The sequence below is a fragment of the Petromyzon marinus genome, chromosome 40, assembly GCF_048934315.1.
Source record: "Petromyzon marinus isolate PM22_M1 ecotype Great Lakes invasive population chromosome 40, UKy_Petmar_22M1.pri1.0, whole genome shotgun sequence".
Lineage (NCBI taxonomy): Eukaryota > Metazoa > Chordata > Hyperoartia > Petromyzontiformes > Petromyzontidae > Petromyzon > Petromyzon marinus.
The window spans coordinates 10,909,714-10,932,634 of record NC_133706.1 but is presented as its reverse complement, the minus strand read 5'-3'; positions in this window follow the sequence as shown (position 1 = coordinate 10,932,634).

The window sequence follows — 22,921 nt, the reverse complement described above, 5'->3', positions numbered from 1 at the left end:
GCGGGTCACGTGGGAGACCCATCGCGCCACACCCACCCACCCACCGCTGGTGCCGGCGGCGCGCCTTCTGAGAACCACTGCGCTCGGGGGGGAATTGCGCGCATTGAGCTCACGCCACGGGTATTGCCGCAGCAGCAGCGGCAGCGTCTTTCTCAGAGGCAGGGTGCGCGGTGGCGCAGCTGTAGGCAAGGGCAGCAGCAGCAGCAGCTGCGTGCTGTGGTCGCGCCCACTCGCATGGGGGCCCAAGGAAATGCAGCCTCACCCCCCCCACCCCGCCCGTCTTTGGCAACCACGGGCACAAATAAATACCCGCAGCGCTTAGCGACCTCAACTCATAGGGGGGAGGGAGCGGAGAGACCCCCGAGCAGCCGTGCCGATCGGCACCGATTAGCACGGTTGGCAACGCACGGTGCGAAAGAAGTTCAGCACACAGTAGATGCAACCTGCACTGATCAGTGTGGCGATAGAGCTGTTTGACCATACGCTGGTCACTAAGGGGGTTGTTAAAGGGGGATGCGGAGAGGTGGGGGGGGGGTGGTCTGAGGTGCTGGGCCCAGGGGCAGGGTGATGGGGTCCAGGGTCTGGGGTCCAGGGTCCTGGATCCGAGGTTCGGTGTCCGGGATCCTGGGTTCAGCGTTCGGGGTGCGGGGTCTAGGGTCCTGGGTGCGGGGTCCTGGGTGCGGGGTTCGGGGTCTAGGGTCCTGGGTGCGGGGTTCGGGGTCTAGGGTCCTGGGTGCGGGGTTCGGGGTCTAGGGTCCTGGGTGCGGGGTCCTGGGTGCGGGGTTCGGGGTCTAGGGTCCTGGGTGCGGGGTTCGGGGTGCGGGGTGCGGGGTTCAGGGTACCGGTGGTCAGGGTCTTGGGTGCGAGGTTCGACTTAACTCGTCAATGATGTTAGGCGGGGCTGGGATTCGAACTCAGGTGGCCGGGTTAAGGGCGCAAGTGTGCTAACCCACTGTGCTGCCTCTCTCGATCCACACGGCTCGACTTCTTAGCGTGCAATTCAAAGCGCCCTGGTTCTCTGCCGTGTCTGTGTGCGTGTGACTGTGCATGTGTGTGGGTGTCTGTGTGCGTGTCACTGTGACTGTGTGGGTGTCTGTCTGCCTGTCACTGTGACTGTGTGGGTGTCTGTCTGCCTGTCACTGTGACTGTGTGTGGGTGTCTGTGTGCGTGTGACTGTGCATGTGTGTGGGTGTCTGTGTGCGTGTCACTGTGACTGTGTGTGGGTGTCTGTGTGACTGTGACTGTGCATGTGTGTGGGTGTCTGTGTGACTGTGTGTGGGTGTCTGTGTGACTGTGACTGTGTGTGGGTGTCTGTCTGCCTGTCACTGTGACTGTGTGTGGGTGTCTGTGTGCGTGTGACTGTGTGTGGGTGTCTGTGTGCGTGTCACTGTGACTGTGGGTGTCTGTGTGCGTGTCACTGTGACTGTGGGTGTCTGTGTGCGTGTCACTGTGACTGTGGGTGTCTGTGTGCGTGTCACTGTGACTGTGTGTGTCTGTGTGCGTGTCACTGTGACTGTGGGTGTCTGTGTGCGTGTCACTGTGACTGTGTGTGGGTGTCTGTGTGCGTGTCACTGTGACTGTGGGTGTCTGTGTGCGTGTCACTGTGACTGTGGGTGTCTGTGTGCGTGTCACTGTGACTGTGTGTGGGTGTCTGTGTGCGTGTCACTGTGACTGTGTGTGGGTGTCTGTGTCACTGTGACTGTGTGTGGGTGTCTGTGTGCGTGTCACTGTGACTGTGTGTGGGTGTCTGTGTGCGTGTCACTGTGACTGTGTGTGGGTATCTGTGTGCGTGTCACTGTGACTGTGTGTGGGTGTCTGTGTCACTGTGACTGTGTGTGGGTGTCTGTGTGCGTGTCACTGTGACTGTGTGTGGGTGTCTGTGTGCGTGTCACTGTGACTGTGTGTGGGTGTCTGTGTGCGTGTCACTGTGACTGTGTGTGGGTGTCTGTGTGCGTGTCACTGTGACTGTGGGTGTCTGTGTGCGGGTCACTGTGACTGTGTCTGGGTGTCTGTGTGCGTGTCACTGTGACTGTGTGTGGGTGTCTGTGTGCGTGTCACTGTGACTGTGTGTGGGTGTCTGTGTGCGTGTCACTGTGACTGTGTGTGGGTATCTGTGTGCGTGTCACTGTGACTGTGTGTGGGTGTCTGTGTCACTGTGACTGTGTGTGGGTGTCTGTGTGCGTGTCACTGTGACTGTGTGTGGGTGTCTGTGTGCGTGTCACTGTGACTGTGTGTGGGTGTCTGTGTGCGTGTCACTGTGACTGTGTGTGGGTGTCTGTGTGCGTGTCACTGTGACTGTGTGTGGGTGTCTGTGTGCGTGTCACTGTGACTGTGTGTGGGTGTCTGTGTGCGTGTCACTGTGACTGTGTGTGGGTGTCTGTGTGCGTGTCACTGTGACTGTGTGTGGGTGTCTGTGTGCGTGTCACTGTGACTGTGTGTGGGTGTCTGTGTGCGTGTCACTGTGACTGTGTGTGGGTGTCTGTGTGCGTGTCACTGTGACTGTGTGTGGGTGTCTGTGTGCGTGTCACTGTGACTGTGTACGTGCAGTGGGGGGCAGTGGCGCAGTGGTTAGCGCACTTCGCTACGAACCCGGCCTACCGAGTTCGATTCCCGCTCACGGCCAACACCAATGACGATTATCTGAACCGATCCTGTGCCTCCCCTAGGTCGACTCAGCCCCGAATGACTACCTGGCGTGTAAACATCACCACTGGGGAGACAAAGGCGGCCGGGCGTGGTGCTGACCACCCACCCCGCCATATGCCGTTCCGGCCTTCATAGGTGCTCGTTAACAGCACTTGCCTCCACAATCTGTGAAGGCTATACTGTGGGATCTTTGGCTTGTGTACGCACAGACGCAAGCTGGATCCTGTAACACGAGAGGCACACGCGTTGCCCAATTACATGGCAACACCATAACAATCGTGCTCTAATCATTAGTTTACCCACACGTGGCCGATTACGTCTCGTCCCAAGAGAACGTTAACAAATGTCGGGGTTTTCCAGCCCGCTCCGAGGTACCAACCACGCGGTAACATCATCATGATCATAAAAATATATATCATCAACCATGATCAATCCACTGCTGCATGGAAGTCCTCCCTATGGGAGCAAATAATCCATCCAGCTCCAAAATACCCAAAAAGGAGAGCCATTTGTTTTTCGAATTCGGTACAAAACTCGATATTTCAAGAGCCGCAATGCAATGTGAATTAATACGTTCGTACAAACACAAAGATCCCCCGTATAGCCTTAACAGACTGTTGAGGCAAGTGCTGTTAGCGAGCAGCATCCATGGAGGCCGGCACGGCACACGAGGAGGTGGGTGGCCACCACCACGCCTGGCCGCCTTTGTCTCCCCAGTGGCGATGTTCACACATTGCGCCAGGTACTCAGTTGAGGCTGAGTCTTCCTAGGAGAGGCCCAGGACCGGTTCATCGTCACTGGTGTTGGCGGTGAGTGGGATTCGAACTCGGGTCGCCGGATTCGTAGCGGAACGCGCTAACCACTACATGACCACACCCACATAACATGCATAACGACAGGACGGTGTGAGTGGACTAGTGGCTACGGGAGGTAATAACAGGGGAGTCAGCCTGTAGTATGAATGGACTGGTGGCTACGGGAGGTAATGGCAGGGGAGTCAGCCTGTAGTATGAATGGACTGGTGGCTACGGGAGGTAATGACAGGGGAGTCAGCCTGTAGTATGAATGGACTGGTGGCTACGGGAGGTAATGACAAGGGAGTCAGCCTGTAGTATGAATGGACTGGTGGCTACGGGAGGTAATGACAGGGGAGTCAGACTGTAGTATGAATGGACTGGTGGCTACGGGAGGTAATGACAGGGGAGTCAGCCTGTAGTATGAATGGACTGGTGGCTACGGGAGGTAATGACAGGGGAGTCAGCCTGTAGTATGAATGGACTGGTGGCTACTGGAGGTAATGACAGGGGAGTCAGCTTGTAGTATGAATGGACTGGTGGCTACGGGAATGATCGAGAATAGGTGCGTGGCCAGGTGACGGAAGAGGACGGTAGAGTCTGCCGGTAGAGCAAGCGGTCTCTGCAATGTGGATGGACACTCACTGCATAGGCTGGGTGGGACCCGAATGCCAAGACCATCCGAGATAAGATTTAAAACATATATATACCAGTCACACCCTGAGACTCTTAGATGGCTACTATCAGAGCTGTCCCTAGGGGCAACTGCCCCGGGCCCCGCGCTCCGGGGAGGGGGGTGGGGAGGGGGCAGCGCTTTGGGGTCATGGCATCAGATATAACACTTCCGGTTTAGTTTGAAGGCGTCGGGGGGCCCACGCGGGGAGATTTGCCCTGGAGGGGGCCGGGAGGGCGCAGGGGCCCGGGGGGAGGGGCCCGGGGGGGCGAGTGGGGGGCCGTGGGGGGGGGGGGGGCGCATCCCCCTATGGACGGCCCTGGCTGTTATTTAACTTTGGTCGATGGTCGCATTGCTTGCGAGTGAAATGCAGGCCACTTCCACTTTAATGAACATCAAATAAATGAATCCCCCATACGTCCGTTTCTGCGGACGTCTGGAACGCTGCCCCTTACGATATTAGGAAGCGAATGGGAGCTGTGCACTTTTAAATTATTTAAATAATTTTAATCATTTTAATAATTTAGATTGAAAACTCATTTCTTGGGAACAGATTTTTTTGTGTGTTTAGATCGTTGACCCACCCCCACCTCCGATTTGTACGGTTGGCTACGTACGGTGTGAAAGAAGTTCAACATACACACGCTCTGCCACGGCTCCTGCCCAAGACTCTCCCTCGAGTTCAGCATCACGGAAGGAAAAACGCGTGGCTGCCCGAAGCAGTGACTTTAAAACATGAACCAAGCCTCCCTGAGTCGTTTTCCTGCACAGTCAATGCAACTTCTCTACTGAGTTTCGTACTCTCTCGAAACCCACTGCCAAGGGAAACGGCACCAGAGGTGATAAGTACACCATGAGGAATGAGGAATGGGGAAGTGCGTGCTCAGAATTGCACAGAAGAACAGAACGAGGAACAACAATTGCAGGTTTCAAACAACACACGGAACATTTAAACCAAAAAGCTAAAGCCACCAACTGTTCCTGAAGAACTGCATTGTGGTCCTCTTGGCTTAGGTCACCATCAAATATGTTTTTGCAAATTTGATCGGACTAGCGGGCAGCACGTGAGACAGAGAGAGACACAATTGTCAACCTGTTTAATCCTCCTTTAGGAATCATCACTCGAGCGTTTAAACATGAAACAGGCGTCAGGAGTAACCAGGGGGTGTGTGATCACGTGGCCCCGCGAGATTCTGCACGCAACTTTAAGACCCAAGGCTTTCGCGCCGACTGCACCGCCGACTCTTAAGTGCATTGACGTCTCGAAGCACTTTACGAAATCTATCGTCAGGGAAGAGAGAGGGGGAAGGGGGGCAATGCTCAAAAGAACACGAAAACTTTTGAACGCTGCAGAGGAAAGCAAATAACATTGTCGCGTGTTTCGCTTGTTGCAGAGGTATACAGCTCCGGCCGCCCTGGATAATACTGCTGGCGTATTAACCCTCATATTCGCGCATTGTCCTTCGCAGTGGACTTGAGAGATCCAGTGACGTTATTTGAACAATAATAGGCCACGCTTGCCAGCGTTACGACCCGAATTTGCAAAGAAAAAAAAACACAATTAACTCGCAATTACTGAATTGGAATAACTAACGGAAACATTGTCCGCTACTGGCAGGGTTAATGCCCACTCGCAGGCCGGTGCGGCGTCACATTGTGCCACACAAGGACAGTTGCCAGCAGAAGTCCCCTCGGCCAAAACAAACATTTGAACAAGAAACTAGAGCAGGCAATTTGAGCAACTGAGATCCACGTAAGATGCTTTGCTGGTGGGTCAATTAATTGTCTAATTATACAATCCTCCTTACTAATATAATGACCTCAAAAGTATTAGCATAGGGAACATGAGGACATTGTTTGAAGCTCCGCTACAGTTGAGGTCTCCGTTGAGAAGGAGAGTTGATTCAGCTCGCGTACAGGAGCCAGAGGAACTTGGATTAGTAGACCCTGAGAGATGGCAACGGCTTGAGGAGACCTTCAATCCAGAAGTGGATACACCGTGGCTGCTAATGGTGGTTGTTTATGTGTGTTGGTGATAATAATTATGCAACAAACGTCTATGTATCGAAATCGTCACAAGTCTCCCGTACAACCCGTGACTTCTTTGTGACCACCACCGCTCTGAATCCGTCCCCTCTCCACGCCTTCTGTGAAAACAAACAGCAGCTCCGTCCATCAACATCAGGCCACAGATGCATCCTCTCAAATCTCCTGACCCCTTGCTCCTGTTTTTCCGTTCCCCTTCCATCCCTTTCCTCTTATTCCGCGATGCATATTCTGTCTTCCCATTCCGCTTCCTTTATATGTCCCCATGCATTATATCCTATACATCTGCTAGTTACATACAATGTCATCACCTCCTCTTGCTACACAGCCGCACCGAACCCACAGGGGTAGGAATAGAGACCCCAGTCGCCAATGCTCTGTACCAAATACGGGGCGCCGCGGTGGAGAGATGTTAACTACCTCGCCTGGTATACGGGAGGTCGTGGATTCGATCCCGACCCTGACGCCTGCTGTATATTTGGAGTTTACGTGTCTCTCTCTCTTTGTCATCATCATCACGATGGAGCGATGTTAACTACCTCGCCTGGTATACGGGAGGTCGTGGATTCGATCCCGACCCTGACGCCTGCTGTATATTTGGAGTTTACGTGTCTCTCTCTCTCTCTCTTTGTCATCACGGTCGCGAGATATTAACTACATAGCCTGGTATACAGGAGGTCGTGGGTTCGATCCCGACCCTGACGCCTGCTGTATATTTGGAGTTTGCAGGTTTTCCCCATTGTCGCGTGGATTTTCCTCTGGCGTCTCCGGTTTTCTCCCCTCGACATTTCGAAACATGCATTTGGCTGCTGTACATTTCCACATGAGAATAAGCCACTTCGTTGACCTATCTTTTGGTGGCCTGGTCGCATCTTAAAAACAGCTACGTAGAGCTCAGTGGGTTTGACCTGGTAAAATAAAAAAAAAACTTCCACTGGACCTCCCATCTCCACCACCGGCTGTGCCCCTGCGGCCGCAAACCACGCACCCAAATATCAGAACATTTTACGAAGCCTTCCCGCGCCAAGATCACTTCATTTACCAGATGTTATCGGAGTTGGCCCCCGCATAGACGCGAGTGTGCGTGCGTGCGCGTGGAGCGTCATTGAGATTACAACAACAACAACAAAACTTATTTGGTTATTTCGGTAAAGTCACATGCGTGCGTGCGAGTGAAAGAACCAAAGAAGATGAATCCTTGCAGTCACGAAAGCTTTAAATCGAAATTTAACAACAAAACTGCGATGAAACTCACTGAGTAAAGGGGTGCACGCCGCCGCAATTGCTAGCTCACTCCCCGGCTGGTAAGGGGCCGTCAATAAATGACGTACATCAAGTAGTAAGACTGCACCACAGGCACAAGGGAGTGCTGAGTAAATGATTCGCCCGGCGGTGGTGGCCTGTAATCCAGCACTTTGGAGGCAGCAGCAAGGGTTGGTGGATCACCCCACAGATGTTGTCATCTGTGCGGTGCCGTACCCTAGCTCGCCCGGAGAAGGCGGTAGAGCAAGTGGACTCATCGCCACCTGTGTCCATCTGTACGGGGGACAGAGTGCTCCGGTTTCCTCTCCACGTGATTCATAATAAACGCGGATCATTCATTGGTCGAAAACATATTTAAACAAAGCAAAATACCCCAACCTCAGAACCCTGCCGAAAACGAGTTCTACGACTCAGGGTGTGGCTCTCCCGGATAAATAATCATACAAACAGAAAATATCTCAACGATTGAAAAAAATAAACACAACGTTGGCTTCGGGACTAGACCCACGCGAATGGAATTGCACGCGGCAAGAAAAAGGCACGGCCCTGCAATGTCTTGCTCACGCGCCCCTGGCTAGCGCAATGGGCTCCACTCGAGGAAGCTCTAGAGAGTCCGATCCAGGGGGCATTGTGGTCTCATCTTCGACACTGCGAAGACATTGGAATAGGAGGGAGTACCCACACTTTACCCCCACCACACGCAACCTGCCGATGGACTGTGGTGAACCCCGGTCTCGGGAGGTGGAATGGACCTCTGCAAAACTTGCAAGCACGAGTGTGCTTAGCATTATGCCGCGGTGACATCCTCACAACTCGTAAATCTTCTCATATTAGTTTTTGTTATCATTTACATTTCTATTGTATCACTCCTGTACTCTTACCACAAGTACGTGTGGTTAATGCAGACTTGATTGCTTGCAAAAATGTTTCTATTTGCTGTTTGAACATCTTAACATCTGATTCACTGCCAGAAATGGAAAAAAAAAACCTATTCTTATTTTCCATACTTTGATAATGGCAAAAAAATAATGTCCCATGATATGATGGGGGCAGTTTTCACATTTGTTTTAAGTCGAGGGCCGCACTCAAAGACCACCAGGGAGACGCCAAGCAGCCGCCAGTGGCCCGCTGGCCGAGCAATGAAGAGCACTGGTGGAGACCCACCGTTCCCTCTGATAGCCACGTCGCCTCGGGTCCTCGCAGTGCAAGGCACGGCACCGCACCGCAACAACATCTGGATTTTGTTTGCACCGAGTGAGCTCGCCTCCAATTTGCTTTCACTTCACCCGTGGCATTGCCGCCCGTGGTCGTTAGCAAAACAATTACATGACCTCACTTATATAACCCAAGGTGGGGGTGTCGAGTGAGACTTTCATGTTATGCAAGTTTAGTTTAAGGTTTCCAATTGGTTTGTGTGTGTGGGGTTTTTTTTCTTTCGGGAACGGGCTTCATTATTGCGCGCAATAAAGAAAATGCAATATGATTGCGTATTACACTGCAAGTCAGAATGAGAATCTTTCATTTTTACTGGAGGTATCCGATGAGCTATAAAGCTCTTTTTCACAGATGTCCAGTAGGGGCGGGCCTGAAAGTTTAAACGACAAACAATACAAAACACCACAAGAGTGCAAAGCATAGGAAAGGTAAACAAATCACTTTAAAATTTAACGTGTAAATATTTTAATGCATCATTACATGCCTAGCGATTGATGTACAATGCGAAGGGGAATTGGTGGCACAGTGCTGGGCACACTGCTCTCTGATTTTGATTCCCAGCCACGGCAAGCATCAGTGGCGAGTTAAATCTGAACCGGTCCTGGGCCAACCCTAGACGAACCCGCACTGGCACTGTGAAGAATGGTGGAGAGGCCTTGATAAAGCATCGAATTGACAGAGGGTTGTACATTATTGGAGCAACAAAGGGCTGTACATTATTGGAGTAGCAATGTGCTGTACATTATTGGATTAACAATGGGCTGTACATTATAGGAATGACAAAGAGCTGTACATTATTGGAGTAACAATGGGATGTACATTATTGGAGTAACAAAGGGATGTACATTATTGGAGTAACAATGGGCTGTACATTATTGGAAGGACAAAGAGCTGTACAATATTGGAGTAACAATGGGCTGTACATTATTGGAATGACAAAGAGCTGTACATTATTGGAGTAACAATGGGCTGTACATTATTGGAATGACAAACAGCTGTACATTATTGGAGTAACAATGGGCTGTACGTTATTGGAATGACAAAGAGCTGTACATTATTGGAGTAACAATGGGATGTACATTATTGGAGTAATAATGGGCTGTACATTATTGGAATGACAAAGAGCTGTACATTATTGGAGTAACAATGGGCTGTACATTATTGGAGTAACAATGGGCTGCACATTATTGCATACACCATTAATCCACAGTCTTGTCAGATCTCCACCCCCTGCCCCTGCACAAACTCGCATTTGCCAACTGGATGAAGTATGGCCAAACATGCACGCCGATGACGTGGGTGGAGGCCTTCACCCAGCAGTGCATTGAAGAAGCGCCACCAATCTACAAAACAAGCACACTGCCTTTCCTTGCCTCTAAAGGTCACCGTTCCTATCAAAGGGCTTTTTTAAGTATCAAGGATCTCGCCTGCCATTCAGCTTCCACGATGCTTCTGCTCCTGTGGCTCGCCCTCCCCTGCCGGAGCAACGGGAGATGGAGAGTTGTTTGCGTCATCGCCCTGGGAACTGTTTTTTTTGTGTTCAGTTCGCTGTCCCCTCCTTCCCATCGCACACCTCCGATTGGCCACGGTGGGCTACGTACGGTGCGAAAGAAGTTCAACGCACTGTACATACCTGCGTGTCTTTCTCCACGTGCGCCGGTTTCTTGTCGCTCGCAAACACTCGTCAATTGGTCAATAACAGCTTCATATATAGAGGACCACAGAGCTAGGGAGGGCGAGATAGGGAATGTAACACCAGCTCAACACTGGGGCTGTCTTTCCTGCTAGTCTGCAGTTCCTCCCCGTGACTCCGAGTCATCCGTATCTTGGCAATGAGCGAATATCGGTGCAGCGGCGCGATCTAAGTTGCAATCATTATTGTTGTTAGTATTTATGCTCTGAGGAGCCACACTGGGTTGGGACTCTCGTACCGGAGGCACCGTTCGCGCATCCACCACGGGCCTCTGCAAATCGCTGAGTGTCGGAGATTCGAACGAATGTGCATTTTCACTTTTTAAGTCCCTTCCCTGACCATGAATATTTAATTCCAGTGACCACGCTACACGACCAATCTCCATATATATAAAAAGCAAAGTTTTGATTGTGTGTCTATTCAAAATGTGTAGCGTACTTGCCGACATGCAACAAACTTGAAATTTGCCATGTGGGTACTTTCCAGACTGTACACCATGCAAAAAATATAAAAATACACTTTTTTGGGGGGGGCTCAATAATGCATATATTTTTTGCACGGCAAGTCAGCTGTGACGTCAAATCTGTCATGTGACCCGCGCATGTGGAAGCGTAACGCATTGTAGTGTAGCGGTTAGCGCGCTGCGCTACGAACCCAGCGACCCCAGTTCGATTCCCGCTCCCCAAGGTCGACTCAGCCTCAAACGAGTAACTGGTGTGGTGTGTGAAGATCGCCACTGGGGGGGACAAAGGCGGCCGGGCGTCGTGAATCCAAGTCCCGGGCGAAGTCGGGTAGTTAAGCTAGTGTGTTAATAAATGCTGACCTTGAGATCTGGCGTTCGAAATGTGTTTTTTTTCCCCCCCAGTTCAGTTTCCTTTCAGTGTTTTTTTTTTTTTGCACGATAGCACCGTTTCAGTAACACGTACATTCGCCCAATTTGTCTTTAGCTCCATCCAAATGAAGTTGTTACAATCGGCGCGCGCCTGACGGCTATGAAACACACGCTTTTGACACGGAAGTGTAGCGAGCGTCGATTGATTTGAATCGGCCTGTTTACGTTGTTTGTATGAGGTCGCACTCGCTGCACGCAAAGTGCTTGCCACAAACGTACCACAGTTAACCTCGCTGATCTCGTCAAAGAATATCAACCTTCACGCAGTCAATCAAGCGACGGCACCTGGGTCTGTCCCAGGTGGAGCTTTTGTTTATATAAATCGTAAGGCGTGCGCAGTCCACAGAATATTTAATTTGCGTCTCAATATAGCCATTGGCGTCGTTGTGCAGAATATTACATGAACAAAAATCGATAAGCATATACAGTACATCAATGAGTATGTTGTTATGTGCTTATCTAATTTTTTTGTTTGTCATTCGCATCCGAGTGAAGAAACTTTGGCAACAGCGTGGGAAGACTGGCACGTGGTGGGAAGACTGGCACGTGGTGGGAAGACTGGCACGTGGTGGGGCCACGTGGTGGGAAGACGTGGTGGGAAGACTGGCACGTTGTGGGAAGACTGGCACGTGGTTGGGCCACGTGGTGGGAAGACTGGCACGTGGTGGGAAGACTGGCACGTGGTGGGAAGACTGGCACGTGGTTGGGCCACGTGGTGGGAAGACTGACATGTGGTGGGAAGACTGGCACGTGGTGGGAAGACTGGCACGTGGTGGGGCCACGTGGTGGGAAGACTGGCACGTGGTGGGAAGACTGGTACGTGGTGGGAAGACTGGCACGTGGTGGGGCCACGTGGTGGGAAGACTGGCACGTGGTGGGAAGACTGGCACGTGGTGGGGCCACGTGGTGGGAAGACTGGCACGTGGTTGGGCCACGTGGTGGGAAGACTGGCACGTAGTTGGGCCACGTGGTGGGAAGACTGGCACGTGGTGGGAAGACTGGCACGTGGTGGGAAGACTGGCACGTGGTGGGGCCACGTGGTGGGAAGACTGGCACGTGGTGGGAAGACTGGCACGTGGTGGGAAGACTGGCACGTGGTGGGAAGACTGGCACGTGGTGGGAAGACTGGCACATGGTGGGGCCACGTGGTGTGAAGACTGGCACGTGGTGGGAAGACTGACACGTGGTGGGAAGACTAGCACGTGGTGGGGCCACGTGGTGGGAAGACTGGCACGTGGTGGGAAGACTGGCACGTGGTGGGAAGACTGGCACGTGGTGGGAAGACTGGCACATGGTGGGGCTACGTGGTGGGAAGACTGGCACGTGGTGGGGCCACGTGGTGGGAAGACTGGCACGTGGTGGGAAGACTGGCACGTGGTGGGAAGACTGGCACGTGGTGGGGCCACGTGGTGGGAAGACGGGCACGTGGTGGGAAGACTGGCACATGGTGGGGCCACGTGGTGGGAAGACTGGCACGTGGTTCGGCCACGTGGTGGGAAGACTGACACGTGGTGGGAAAACTGGCACGTGGTGGGAAGACTGGCACGTGGTGGGAAGACTGGCACGTGGTGGGACTATGTGGTGGGAAGACTGGCACGTGGTGGGGCCACGTGGTGGGAAGACCTGCACGTGGTGGGAAGACTGGCACGTGGTGGGGCCACGAGAGCTCGAGGTGAGAGAAGGCGCCCTGCGTGTGGCAAGCGCGGCCAGCAACAACAACAACAATAGCAACCGAGCCAAAGTGCAGCCGCCTCACGGAGGTCGCAATCGGCCGACAAAGAGGGGGGGCAGGGGGGCGAGGGGGGGTTGCGAAACGTCGCTTGTGCCCAACGACAAAGTCTGCGTCTGCCGTGGGTGCACGCGGAGGCACTGCGCCGGCTGCCCGCTGGACGGAGCAGCAGCATCAGCGGCAGGTGATAGCCGCGCGCTATTTCTGTGGCGGCGCTGCTGCCCCCATTCATTATTCATGGTGAGGGGTGGGGTGCAGGGGTGGGGGGTTCCGCGATGCATAATTCAGAGGACGCGCAGAGGCTCTTAATGACAACAACAAAGGGTCTCGCAACAAAAAAAAGGTTACAGCCTCGTATCGATCGGAACTAGACCCTGCGGTGTTGTTGTTGTTGTTGCGAGTCGCTCTTCTCGGTGCGTTTAATCTGCACCCTAACCTGTTGTGTGTTGGTTGTTTTTTTTATTTCAGTTAAATGCCGTGACACCTCGGAGTCCGTTGAACAAAAAAATGTGAAGGTGCAGGGTGCCTGGAGGAACACGTCCCTTCTTCACGGAGCTGGGAGTCTACGCGATCGGCTTGTGCCCACACGAGCCTCACGTTGCGGGGAGCGATTTTATCCAGCAGTGGACTGATCACGGCTGATGCTTCGTGATAATTCTCTATGCTGCAGTGGCCGCTCCATTGCTGTGAATTTCACTCGGGTGTCTATTGGACCTAATCCCATTCATTACCAGTTGTTGCAACGTTCTTACTCGCCCCGACTGGACATCTGTGAAAAAGAGCTTTATAGCTCATCGGATTCCTCCAGCCTGAATAAATATTCCGGGTCTGATTTATGATGCAACCAAATCACCCGGAATGGGCCCGTGGTCTCGATAGATTTCGGTAGCTAAGCAGGTTTCAGCCTGGATAGAGCACGGATGGGGGAGATCACCATGCACAAAGAGGTTGTCATAAGGGGCCGTCCATAAATGACGTCACGCGATTTTGGACGAATTTTGAACCCCCCTCCCCCACATCATCACACGGCGTCACAAAAAGTCAGACCCCCCCCTCCCCTCAAACATGACGTCACAAAGCTCTGCCCGAATAAAACATGCTTCAAATCGCTTTAAACTATTGTCATTGTAGTGCGTATTTAATGTGCCGCTGCACTCTGATGTTGTAGGAGAAAACATTAAAAAGTCTATTTAATTAAGTAGAACGTGTTGTCTATATTTATTTAAAGTTGCGCATTTTGATGTGACGTCACATTTCTCAACCACCCCCCCCCCCTCGTCACACATCGTCACAAATGTCTGACCCCCCCCAGGTGCGTGACGTCATTTATGGACGGCCCCTAAGCGGCTTGAATGGGAGTCTTACGTGCCGAGCAGTAGAGGCCAATGCGGCAACATTAATTGTTGTACTGCGCTTCTATGCTCCTTGCCTTCACCACCCCGCACTTCACTAAGGTGGTGAAGTTTGGTGAACAAAACAAAAAACAACAAACCATGGCCCACGCAAGGCGGGCAGAGATCCTTTGTCCAGCAGTGGACTGGCTCCATTTAACCACATAAACACACAGGCGCGCAGCGTCGTGTGTTACAAAGGCACTCAGCGTCATCCAGGCCACCAGCTCAAACTGGAGACGTGGCTGTTTTCGGTATTTGGACCACCAACTTAAAGAGCTGAGAAAAATTTGGCCAACCCATCTCGCAAAACTGTTTTGAGCTGGCGGTGTGTTCGAGGCTGAGGGTTTTAATTATTACACCTTCACGTGCTCTGCAATTCTGTTTTCTGGCCTGCACTGATTTTGCTGTTGTGATGGAGATTCCTCATCGTTTGTAGATTTCAATTGGTCGAATCGGCAACCATTAAGGGTTGGTGGATCACACAAATGTTGCGAACCTCCCTTGTCACGTGGTATCTAAGTTCCATACCCTGGCTTTCCATGATAATATCTTATAATACTGTATAGCGTATTCTGTCCCTTCTGTATGGGAAAGAGCGTTGCCCCCTTACACGCGTTGGTATTCTCCGGGTATTCGGGTCTCATGATCATGGAGAGATTAACTACCTCGCCTGGTATGCAGGAGGTTCATGAGTTCGATCCCGACCCTGACGCCTGCTGTGTATTTGGAGTTTGCGTGTCTCTCTCCCCGTGGTCACGTGGATTTTTCTCCAGGTCCTCCGGGTTTTCCTTCCACGTGTAGAATCAAAATGCGTTTTCAGTATTTGGCGGCTGCCATAAATCCCCACGTCACAAGCCACTTCGTTGAGCTATTATTTGTGGCCAGTTCGCTTCTGATAAAAAGCTCTATAGCTCAGTGGGCCTTTCCTGGCAAAGTATAAAAAGTTACATTTTAGTTCATCATGGGCGCACGCGCACGAACGCTCTGCTCTACAAATCGCCAAGAAACGGCCACAAAGAGTGGAGGCAGCTGAGCAGCGCGACGAATCAAAGGCAAAGATCCCCCGTGTAGCCTTCGCAGACTGTCGGGGGCAAGTGCTGTTCGCGAGTAGCACCTATGAAGGGCCGGCGCGGCACACGAAGGGGGGGGGGGGGTGGCCAGCACCACGCCCGGCCGCCTTTGTCTCCCCACTGGCGATGTTAACCAACCCACCGCACCAGCTACTCATTTGAGTTTGAGTTGACCTAGGGGAGGCCCAGGACCTGTTCACGCAATCGTCACTGGTGTTGGTGTCCGTGAGCGGTAATCGGGATCGTAGCGCAGTGCGATAACCGTTGCGCTACCGCTCCCCGCCCGGGTGAAGGTGGCGCATTTGGAACACGACCGGACGACTCGACACCTATGGATGGTGCCCTTCATGGTTCTACACAACACGCAACGTGGACGCGGGTGTATCGACGCCGTGTGGTCGCCTGCAGTTTCCCAGCACAAACGTCTGTGCGTCACGAAACAGAGACAGCGCAAACTCCGACTTGTCTGGTTGACCGCCCCCAATCACAATACTGCTGGCAATCATTCTTTCGTACAGGCTCATGTAGATGCAGAGCAACGGCTACGAGTTCACGTTCAGGCCGTCGAGCCAGAGAGATAACCCGCGTCAGGAGCTGCGATGTCTCCTTCGTGTTTGTGCATCGGGGCATTGCGTCGTTACACGTTGTCACGGTCTCTTCTGGATGACCACAGTCGCCACACTGCTCCCGGAGAGTTTGTAATGTTACATTTGTGCATCAGGTATCCGCATCCGCAGCCATGGGTATGTGCAGTGGATGCGATCTAGGGTGGACCATGAGATTCGTGGAAGAGTTACAAATGAGGGAAAAAAGTATTTGATCCCCTGCTGATTTTGTACGTTTGCCCACTGACAAAGAAATGATCAGTCTATGATTTTAATGTTAGGTGTATTTGAACAGTGAGAGACAGAATAACAACAAAAAAATCCAGAAAAACGCATGTCAAAAAATGTTCTAAATTGATTTGCATTTTAATGAGGGAAATAAGTATTTGACCACTCTGCAAAACATGACTTAGTACTTGGTGGCAAAACCCTTGTTGGCAATCACAGAGGTCAGACGTTTCTTGTAGTTGGCCACCAGGTTTGCACACATCTCAGGAGGGATTTTGTCCAACTCCTCTTTGCAGATCTTCTCCAAGTCATTAAGGTTTCGAGGCTGACGTTTGGTAACTCGAACCTTCAGCTCCCTCTACAGATTATCTATGGGATTAAGGTCTGGAGACCGGCTAGGCCACTCCAGGACCTTAATGTGCTTCTTCTTGAGCCACTCCATTTTGCCTTGGCCGTGTGTTTTGGGTCATTGTCATGCTGGAATACCCATCCACGACCCATTTTCAATGCCGTGGCTGAGGGAAGGAGGTTCTCACCCAAGATTTGACGGTACATGGCCCCGTCCATCGCCCCTTTGATGCGGTGAAGTTGTCCTGTCCCCTTAGCAGAAAAACACCCCCAAAGCATAATGTTTCCACCTCTGTTTGACGGTGGGGATGTTGTTCTTGGGATCATAGGCATTAACGATGGTGCATTGTAATAACTGGGTGGATGAGCTTACTGGCAGAGCCAGCATTTATTTGACCCCACGTTTCCGCCCTTGTTTTACTTCCTTAAATGGAAATGTAGTGCAGGGCCCTCTGTGTATACACTGGATGCTTTTAAGGGCCCAACCGTAGCACTGTATAGGGGGTGGCTAGGAGATGTTAACTTTCTCGCCTGGTATGAAGGAGGTTGTGGGTTCAATCCCGACCCTTGACGCTTGCTGCTGTACAGTGAGGGAAAAAAATAATTTGATCCCCTGCTGATTTTGTGTTTGCCCACTGACAAATAAATGATCAGTCTATAATTTTAATGGTAGGTTTATTTGAACAGTGAGAGACAGAATAACAACAACAAAAATCCAGAAAAACGCATGTCAAAAATGTTATAAATTGATTTACATTTTAATGAGGGAAATAAGTATTTGACCCCTCTGCAAAACATGACTTAGTACTTGGTGGCAAAACCCTTGTTGGCAATCACAGAGGTCAAACGTTTCTTGTAGTTGTTGGCCACCAGGTTTGCACACATCCAGGGAGGGATTTTGTCCCACTCCTCTTTGCAGATCTTCTTCAAGTCATTCAGGTTTCGAGGCTGACGTTTGGTAACTCGAACCTTCAGCTCCCTCCACAGATTTGCTATGGGATTAAGGTCTGGAGACTGGCTATGCCACTCCAGGACCTTAATGTGCTTCTTCTTGAGCCATTCCTTTGTTGCCTTAGCCGTGTGTTTTGGGTCATTGTCATGCTGGAATACCCATCTATGACCCATTTTCAATGCCCTGGCTGAGGGAAGGAGGTTCTCACCCAAGATTTGACGGTATATGGCCCCGTCCATCGTCCCTTTGATGCGGTGAAGTTGTCCTGTCCCCTTAGCAGAAAAACACCCCCAAAGCATAATGTTTCCACCTCCATGTTTGACGGTGGGGATGGTGTTCTTGGGGTCATAGGCACCATTCATCCTCCTCCAAACACGGCGAGTTGAGTTGATGCCAAAGAGCTCCATTTTGGTCTCATCTGACCACAACACTTTCACCCAGTTGTCCTCTGAATCATTCAGATGTTCATTGGCAAACTTCAGACGGGCATGTATATGTGCTTTCTTGAGCAGGGGGACCTTGCGGGCGCTGCAGGATTTCAGTCCTTCACGGCGTAGTGTGTCACCAATTGTTTTCATGGTGACTATGGTCCCAGCTGCCTTGAGATCATCGACAAGATCCTCCCGTGTAGTTCTGGGCTGATTACTCACCGTTCTCATGATCATTGCAACTCCACGAGGTGAGATCTTGCATGGAGCCCCAGGCCGAGGGAGATTGACAGTTCTTTTGTGTTTCTTCCATTTGCAAATAATCGCACCAACTGTTATCACCTTCTCACCAAGCTGCTTGGCAATGGTCTTGTAGCTCATTCCAGCCTTGTGTAGGTCTACAATCTTGTCCCTGACATCCTTGGAGAGCTCTTTGGTCTTGGCCATGGTGGAGAGTTTGGAATCTGATTGATTGATTGCTTCTGTGGACAGGTGTCTTTTATACAGGTAACAAGCTGAGATTAGGAGCACTCCCTTTAAGAGTGTGCTCCTAATCTTAGCTCGTTACCTGTATAAAAGACACCTGGGAGCCAGAAATCTTTCTGATTGAGAGGGCGTCAAATACTTATTTCCCTCATTAAAATGTAAATCAATTTATAACATTTTTGACATGCGTTTTTCTGGATTTTTTTTGTTGTTATTCTGTCTCTCACTGTTCAAATAAACCTACCATTAAAATTATAGAATGATCATTTCTTTGTCAGTGGTCATACATACAAAATCAGCAGGGGATCAAATACTTTTTTCCCTCACTGTACAGCAGCAGGCGTCAAGGATCGGGATTGAACCCACAACCTCCTTCATACCAGGCGAGGAAGTTAACATCTCCTAGCCACCCCCTATACAGTGCTGCGGTTGGGCCCTTAAAATCATCCAGTGTATACACAGAGGGCCCTGCACTACATTTCCATTTAAGGAAGTAAAACAAGGGTGGAAACGTGGGGTCAAATAAATGCTGGCTCTGCCAGTAAGCTTATCCACCCAGTTATTACAATGCACCATCGTTAATGCCTATGATCCCAAGAACAACATCCCCACCGTCAAACAGAGGTGGAAACATTATGCTTTGGGGGTGTTTTTCTGCTAAGGGGACAGGATAACTTCACCGCATCAAAGGGACGATGGACGGGGCCATGTACCGTAAAATCTTGGGTGAGAATCTCCTTCCCTCAGCCACGGCATTGAAAATGGGTCGTGGATGGGTATTTCAGCATAACAATGACCCAAAACACACGGCCAAGGCAACAAAGGAGAGGCTCAAGAAGAAGCACATCAAGGTCCTGGAGTGGCCTAGCCAGTCTCCAGACCTTAATCCCATAGAAAATCTGTGGAAGGAGCTGAAGGTTCGAGTTGCCAAACGTCAGCCTCGAAACCTTAATGACTTGGAGATCTGCAAAGAGGAGTGGGACAAAATCCCTCCTGAGATGTGTACAAACCTGGTGGCCAACTACAAGAAACGTTTGACCTCTGTGATTGCCAACAAGGGTTTTTCCACCAAGTACTAAGTTATGTTTTGCAGAGGGGTCAAATACTTATTTCCCTCATTAAAATGCAAATCAATTCATAACATTTTTGACATGCGTTTTTCTGGATTTTTTGTTGTTATTCTGTCTCTCACTGTTCAAATAAACCTACCATTAAAATTATAGACTGATCATTTCTTTGTCAGTGGGCAAACGTACAAAATCAGCAGGGGATCTAATATTTTTTTCCCTCACTGTACGCACTCCCCAGAAGCTAAGGCCTTGAGGCCAATGATGGGTCATGTAAAATATACTACTTCATCTTCATGCGGGAGGGGGCACGGGGGGGGTAACGCCCCGACCAATCTGAACACTTATGCGACGTTTATTTTCAGTAGTTAACAATTAAGCTTAACAATAAATTATATGCACCTACGATTCCTAATGCGAGTGGACAAAGCGATCCCCTGCAGCCCCCAACCCCCCCATCTAATATAGAAGTCAAACTTCGCCTTCCGCGAGGCAGGGGTAACGAGCAAGGCTCCTGCAACAGTCCGCATAGTGGAGCTGATGATGTCAGAATGCAGCAACCGTGCGGTTTGAGAATCCCATGTCCAACTGAGCAACCATCGTCGGTGACCTACCCACTACTAAATGAAGCCCCCCCCCTCTCCCCCAGTAATGTAACGAATCCATCACAGCTCCCTCCCTGCACGAGGGCCGATAAACCATCGCTGCATCTTCCACGCTGGAGGTGGTCACAGCCGCTGTTGCTCCCTCCTTCTTTGGCCGCCGCTCTCACGAACAATTGTGGCCCCGTCCAAATGCCTAAACGTCTCAAGATGTAGTTGCGGGGCAAGCGTGTAACCGTGAACGACGCCACATCAGGACATATTATTATTATTGTTATCGTTAAGAGTAATAGAGTCATACAAAAACAACAATTGAGGCCGATTGAGCTGAGGCGTCGCAAGTCACGCTTCAAATGCCACGACCCCACGTTGTCAATGTTGAACTGTGCCCTAATCGGAGCCAGAGGAGGGTTATTATGGGGCCCGAGAGGCCACATCAGGAATAACTCGCACTCCCTTCGGGGTGGTGGAGCGTGAATCTATGGCAGATGGGGGGGGGACGGGACATTGCAACATTTTAATTAAAACACCGAGTCAGCAATGAGCGAAGGGAGTGTTGTTTTTATTGCTCTTATTAAGAAAGGATAATGAAAATAAACAATGCCATATGAAACACAAAAAAGACGTGCAGTGTTTTGTATTTGGTTCATGGGGTCTCTGCGATTCTTGGACCCTGGGCAAATGTCCCGCTCGCCTCCGTCATCAAAATCCAGCCCTTGTTGGCGTCAGAGTGCAATAGCCGAGGTAACAGCATCTCAGATACTTTACGTATGCCAACAGCATACTGTATCTGTGGATCGCTCGTCTTTTGAGGGCCACAGCAGAGCGCACACGCGCGTGCGGGTGCTGTTTGCGATGTTATTTGGCGATCGTGTTGGGTCTCGCTATCCAGACGTCGACGGTTCGATCCCACCCCTCCGGGCGAGAGGGTTTGGATCAATCTGTTAAGTTTCTTAAATCTCTCTCCCTCCCCCCACTCATCCCCATGATTCCGCCTCTGTCCACCGAGTAGTTAATACACCATAGTTGATTGTCAGGTAGCGCGTGGTCGGGTAAAATGTGGGCAATCGCACCGCTTTATAAGGTGTGTGGCCCGCGTGGGAAAAGTGGCCAAATTCCCCCCCCCCCCCAGAGGCGGCTCGCTAGAGACCCCCAGATCCCCCCCCCCGTCTTATAGGGAAGAAGTCCCTTCCACCAGCAGTTTGAGTGCGAGCAAGAATTCACAATAATAGTTCAAATGTGTAATGCGCCCTCCACGCTAAGACACCCAATGTGCAAATGCATGGAAATCAGTGAAACAAAAAACAGAAATAGGGGCAACCGACCAAACTAAAGAGGGAAGGTCGCTTTAGAGAGATGGGGTTCGAAGCAGACTTGAGTTTATCTACCGACTCCGATTGCCCTGATTTCAAGTGGCCCGCTCCTTTACAGGATCCTTAGCACACACGTCGAATAGTGCCACGGGACGAAATGTTCAGCATTGGGCACAGTAACCTGATATGGGATCCTTTTTGCACGACTTACCATCACGTCCACCTCACACGGTGTTCCCGACACCCCCCCCACCCAGCGGCAAGAAAGGCCTCTCTTTATTCGCACCAACAACACCACCACCGCGACTAAAGGCGTCTGAGTGCCAGTAAGGAATTCCTCATCCCGAATGACAAAGGTCACGAGGGCAATGATGCAAAACAACAGAACAGTTTTCGACTAAATGCCTAGACTAGGGGCACCTGAAATCCCTGCTAAGTCTGCACATTGTCATCTGCGGTGAGGTACACAGTCAAAATAATGTCACGCTCGAATGAGCAACTCCCTTCTTTCGTATGGCTGCTGATGTAGACGCGGTGCAACAACTACAATCTCACGTTGAGGTAGTCAAGCCCAGACAACCGCGCCAGGAGCAAGCAGGGCTGTGCATCGCTGCGATGTCTCCTTCGCATTTCTGGATCGGGGCATTGCATCGTTATCCGTTGTTACGGTCTGTTATGGTTGACCACAGTCGCAGACTACAACACTGGAGACTTTTTCATTTTCAATTTTGTGCATCAGGTATCCGCATCTGGCACGGTTTGTGCGGTGGGTGCGGTTTGGGGTGGAGCACGAGATTCGTGGAAGATTAAACCCTGGGGATCTTCTGCATTGGGTCTTTAAAACGAGCACTGAGGTGGTGTTTGTCTCCTCTTTACAACTCTGAGTCAGTGGTGGGAATCCACATTCCTATGGCGGGGGCTGGGGGGGGGGATGGTGGGTTTATCCATAGGAAAATCACTGTCGACTTCCCGGGCCTATTGGTACCAATTTTATCGACCCCCTCCGGAGGGATGATGGGCTGAGTCAACCGTCAACCAGAGATGTGAACCCCGCACCCTTGCCATTGCGAGCCCCCGCCTGGCCGGTAAAAGTCGCTAGGCGTTTGGCTGGAATGACTGACGCGTCGTCTCTCAGGGAAACCCCCAAACCTCGTGGAGAGATCTCGAGACAGCCGTAGCTCAAGTTGGCAGCCTCTCGCTCCAACTCGTTTGGCCACGCGCGATGAAAAACCCGGTCGAACTGGGTGGTGGTTTTGAAGCCAAATCCAGCCAAGACCAACGAAAACCTGCATCCACTTTGGAGCGGAGAGGCCCTCCAAGAACACGGTGGGGATGGCTGGGGGTTGGAACTGTCTTTTTTTTAATCAAACGATGCATCACGACGAGATGTGAGAAATTATTGACTCGTGCGGAACGCATCGGCCCGGTTCGATCGGGCTCATATAGGGCGGATGTAACAATGTGTTGAAAATCACAA